Source organism: Phalaenopsis equestris, unplaced genomic scaffold (genome assembly GCF_001263595.1).
Source record: "Phalaenopsis equestris unplaced genomic scaffold, ASM126359v1 Scaffold232153, whole genome shotgun sequence".
Taxonomy (NCBI): Eukaryota; Viridiplantae; Streptophyta; class Magnoliopsida; order Asparagales; family Orchidaceae; genus Phalaenopsis; species Phalaenopsis equestris.
The window spans coordinates 93,257-99,256 of record NW_018250121.1 but is presented as its reverse complement, the minus strand read 5'-3'; positions in this window follow the sequence as shown (position 1 = coordinate 99,256).

Below are 6,000 nucleotides of genomic sequence, written 5' to 3'. Positions count from 1 at the left end.
GGAAGAAATCTCTCACTTTCCCTCCACTCTTACAATTTCTCGAAGAATTCCTCACAATATTGGAACCTTTCTAATCTCTGGGAACTCTCTCTAGCACTTCCTTTACTCCCTAGATTCTTTCCCTGCTTCTCGAGGCTCTCCAATTTTTGGCCAAAATAGTCTTTTAAAGTTGTGGATGAGCTTTCCCAAGAGTTTCCTAAGCATCCCTTCAAAATTTGGCCTTATCCAAAGCTTGAGTAGGCATAACCGTCGAGCTTGCCGTCGAATGACTTCTGAGAATTTTGTCCTGTAGCCTCGGAAAAAACTCACCGTTGGCGGGGTCGAGGGCGCCGTCAGCGGCCTAGTTCAACTCTCCACATTTTGGTCTTTTTCACTCCAAGTTCGCTCCTTTTTGCATATTTTTGCTTCAATGACCATAATTCATCATTCCTGCAACAAAACATCAAAAATATCTTTCTTTAAAGTGCAAGAACATCAAAAATAGTATAAAATAGGTATAAAATCTCAACATTTTTTCCTTTGGTCACCTACTCGCTGACATCTATCACAAGTTTTTAAATAAGTATTAACAACCTTAAATAGAGTAGGCCACTAAAATACTAATTTTAAAATTTTGAATGCAATTCTATCGACTCAAAATGATTTTTTATTTCTTCTATAAGTACACATCTTCGGATAACTTGATCCTTATATTTCTTATATAAATATGGCTTATCCCAAAAATAAAATTTTGCATCATGAATAAACTTCTTTCGTTGGTGGTATGTTAATTTGTATGGTATAATATCACTAACAATAAAGTTCACTAAATTGACATATCACAGAACATACTATTCAGTAATAACATATAACTGTTCATTAGGGAAATATTCATTAATTTCATTCTCATCATTACATGAGTTTTCCTGTTCCAGCCTTGATAAATGATGAGCTAGTATTATCAGATCTCTTCTTATCTACTACTTCAAAGTCAAATTTTTGCATCAGAAGGACTCATCTAGTTAGTCTTGGTTTAACATCCTTCTTCAGCATGAGATGTCTAATAGCAGAATGATCAGTATGCACAATATATTTAGTCTCAATAAGATAATATTTAAATTTATTAAATGTGTATACTATCGCCAGTAACTCTTTGTCAGTAGTAGTATAATTAATTTGAGCTTTAGTTAGGGTTTTATTGACATAATATAACATTGAAAATCTAATCATATCTTTGCCCTAGTACTTCCATGATAGCATAATTACTCGCATCGCACATCAGCTCAAAAGCCCTCCCCAGTCAGGTGAGGCTATAATAAGACCTATGATTAATTTTTCTTTTAATATATTGAAGGCATCTAGGCATTCTTTATAAATATCAAATAACACATCATTTTAAAAAGATGGCACTGAGGTTTGACAATTTTAAAGAAATCTTTAATATATCGCCTATAGAATCCAACATGTCCTAAAAAACTTCTAACTCCTCTTACAGCAGCAGGAGGAGGTATTTTAGCAATTACTTGTATCTTTGTTGGATCTACTTCTATTTTATTTTCAAATATTTTGTGTTCGAGCATAATTTCTCCTGCGACCATAAATTGATATTTTTTCCTAATTGAGAAGAAGGTTGGTCTCTTCAAAGCGTTTAATTATGCTAGCTAAATGATTTAAAAATGAATCAAATGAGGTACTAAACACTGAGAAATCGTCCATAAAAACTCCAATCCCTTTATCAATTAAGTCGTTGAATATGAACATCATGCACCTTTGAAAAGTAGCAGGTGAGTTACATAAATCAAAAGACATTCTTCTAAAAGTAAAAGTCTCATAAGAACTCATGAATGTAGTCTTTTTCTGATCTTTAGGAGCTATTGAAATTTGGCGATATCCTGAATATCCATCAAAGAAGCAAAAATATTGGTGACCAACTAATCTATCCAACATCTAGTATAGAAAGGTTAATGGAAAATGATCGTTTCTGGTGGCTAAATTTAATTTTTGGTCATCAATACAAATTCACCACCCAGTGACCTGTCTAGTAGAAATTAATTCATTCCTTTCATTTACAGTTACAGTTACTCACCCTTTCTTCGGAACATAATGGATTGGACTAACTCATGCACTATCAGAAATTGGATAAATAATACCATCGCCCAACCACTTTAATTTTTCTTTCTTGATAGCTTCCTTCATAATTAGATTCAGTTTCCATTGAGGATCTGCCCTAGTCTTATGATTATATTTCATTAAAATTCTATGAATACAGATGGAAGGGTTGATTCCTTTAATATCAACTAATGTCCATCCAAAGGCTTTCTTGTAATTTCTTAATATATTTATCAATTTCTCTTCTTATGATTCCATTATGTCTGAGGAAATTATGACAGGTAATGTAGATGAGTCTCTAAATAAATATACTTTAAATATGCAGTGAGTACCTTCATCTCAAGTTTAGAAGGTTCTTCAATAGATGGAATAAAAGGTTTACTATTTTCTATAGCTCCAAAATTTCAAGCCTTTCCACATAATATTTCTTCTATCACGCAGGGAATAGTAAAGCTACAAGGATCTTTAAGTTTTTTAGGAAGCTTTTTTTGAATTATTACACTACACTCTTTGCTAAGTGCAACAGTTTTATAATCTCCAAACTTCCTTTTCTTATTCAATATGTCCTTCATAAACTTTACATAGTTGGGCATTTGATCCAGCATTTCAGGGAAAGGAATGTTAATGGTTAGCTTCTTAAATATTTCCAAAAACTTTCAAAATTGTTAATTTAACTCCTGCCGCTTAAGACTCTGAGGACAAGGAGATGGTTGTTTTTCTAAATTAATCCTAGTTAGAGAGATAGGATTTTCCAAGTCCTTAGGAATATTTTCTTCGAACTTTTTAGATTTGCTTAGTATCTCTCTTAATTTCAGTTTCTTTTTGAATTTTAGCATTTAAGTCTCTTCCACTTCTCAACTTAATAGCTTTAACTTCCTCTATGTTCTTATCTTTAGAGTTTATCTCAGTGTAGCTAGGAAGTGTTCCTTGGGGCCTATTACTAAGTGAGTTAGCAATTTATCTCAATTGATTCTTAATATTTCTTGTAGCCACAATTTGAGTTTGTAATTGATTTCCTATTTGCAGCACCACTTCCTCCATAGAAAACTTCTTCTTAAATTGTTGATTGTTGATACAACTTGGAGGATATGAAGGCCTATAATTAGTACTAACATGATTGTTCCAGTTTCCTGAAGGGTTCGCTTGATTGTTTCCCCATTGTAGGTTTCCACCACTAGAATTATTATTCCAATTAAAATTATGGTGGTTCTTCCAACCTGGGTAATAAAAGTTGGAATAGAGGTTCTTGGCTCTATTTTTAATTGTATTTAAAAGTATTGAACGATGGTGACTGAGAATCAAACATTTGTCCTAATGAATTTTCCTCAATTCTTGCAGGTACTTGAGGTAAGTTTATTCTGAATTGATCTATCTTCTTAGATATTGAGGTAACCTGAGAAGCAAGAATTGAGATCACATCCGTATCATGAACACTTGCTTTTTTTTTTCTAGGTTTTACCCTTTCAGAGGGCCGTTGAAAGTTGTTTGTTGCCATCTCTTCAATTAATGCATAAGCTTCATCAAATGCCTTTGACATCAGTGAACCACCAACAACAGCGTCAATGATAGATCTAGGGATCCTACTAACCCATTGTAGAACGTTTGAATAACTAACCAATCAGGTAGAGCATGATGTGGACACTTTCTACGGACTTGTTTAAATCGTTCCCAAACTTCATAGATTGATTCACCTTCATACTCGTAAAACGAGGTAATATCATTTGTAAGCTTAGAAGTTTTTAAGGGTGGGAAATACTTAGCTAGGAATTTCTGAGCTAAATCACCTAAAATTCTGATAGATCCAAATGCTAATGAGTTCATCCACATTTTAACTTTATCCCTTAAGGAAAAAAGGAAAAAACCTTAGTCTAACTGTGTCATTTGACACACCATCATACTTAAATGTAGCACATAATTATAAAAAACTAGTTAGATGTAAGTTTGGATCTTTAGATGGAGTTCCCCCAAACTGGGTGTTCTGCACCATTTGGATTATAGCAGATTTCAGCTCAAATGAGTTAGCTGCTACAACATGAGTTTGTATACTAAGGCTACATCTGTCGTAGAGTTTGTGTAATCCCTTAATGGTCTTTGTACAAGATGAAGTTCATTTTTAACTGTTTGATTATCTAAGTTGTTATGTGATGTATTCACCAGTTCTTCTAAAAGTTGTTGAGATCCTTTCTATATTCTAATTTTTCTAATGGTTCTTTCTAATTCAAAATAAAACACATAATTTTTTTGATGGTTCTTTCTGCTGCACTATGCACACACTACTAAAACTTAATAATAAACTTGAAATAAATCACATAAAACACTAATACTAAATTAAAAATATTTTTTAAAGATTTTTTAAAATAATTTTAACATGCAACAAGCACTTAACACGTAGAAATACAACACTAAAATTTTTCCAAACTAAGTTAAATTAGTTCAACAAAGATTTTCCTAAGTCAAATTAACCGTAGCACTTCCCCGACAACGACATCAAAAACTTAACCGCTACTTTCTCTATGGCATACCAAGTGATTTAGGGTTTAAATATTATAGTTTCATAAAAAATATTTTATAAAATTTAATCACTTAATTTTAAACTCCCTATCACTATTTATTAGGTATCAACGCAAGTGCACGTATTGCTCAAGTAATATATGCTTTTGTTAGTCTCGAGTTTTGATCCCACAGGGAAGGATGTAAATTTGAGGGTCTTAAGAAGGGCTCTAGCTAAATTTAAGGAGTCTTAGCTGGGTAAACGGTTTGATTTTTAGTTTTAAGCTAAGAAATTCTACTAAACTACTTCTACTCCTCTTAGTTTTCTAATAAGTTAAATACACTAAGTTAAATGAAAATAGAAAGTTCAAGCTATATTAGAGGTTCCCTCCCTTTGTAATGAAACTAGCAGCTAGTATAGGTGTAAATCAACTAAAATTTCTAAATAAACATGTGACAAATAGGAGCATGTATTTTCCTTACCCTTTTCTAAGTGCATAAAGAAACTAGGTTAACTTAGGCAATATTTATGCCTGTCACCCTAGAAACCTCCTAGTTATCCTCGTTAAAATCATCTCTCTATCCATTTGCACTAACCTAAGGATTAATTTTTCTTCACTATAAAGATTAGTGTGGCTTTCACTAGTTGATTAAAGTCATAGCCCTCCTGGATCTTATGGGTTCACAGCAAATTTTAATATTACAGCTGACCAAATTACAATGTAAATGACGTTCAAATGAAAAATCATCACAATTATTGAATTAACATGATTCTAATTTAATCTACTCCCTACACATGCTGCTACTTCATTACAAAAGAAAGGAAACAAGGAATCTACTCAGATTTCATGAAGAAAATCATAAAACACAACATCTTATATTAAATCAAAGTCAAATACTATGAATTGCTTCAATGTGTGGCAATTAATATACAAGATACTTATCTTCTTTCCTGAGAAATGAAGAAGATCTCCACCCCAAAGTGTTATCCTTGCAATCTTATAACAATTCCTTACCTTACTTACAAATCTCAAAATAAAAACAAAAAAGAAAAGGAAAACTCTCACTTTTTCTTCACTTTCCTGCACTGCTCTCTTCTTTTTTCACTTCCCTAATGTCTTCTTCCTTCATCTCCTCTGCCTCCATGAAGAAAAACCCTTCATTTCATGTGAGAAACCACAGAAAACTGTGTCAAATAGTTTTAGCGCATAAGGGCCCAACTATGGAGCCCAGGCGCCACCTTCTTTGTCGGCTGGGGAAATGAGTTGGCGCCTAGGCACTGCCTTCTCTAGAAATACCTCAGGGATCGAAGCCTAAGCGCCTGTATTTGATGCCATGACGACATGTAACAACGCATAGGAGCTAGAAGCTGGCGTCTAGGCACCAATTCAGGTCGAGCTCCAATGCTCCAATTACCTCCTT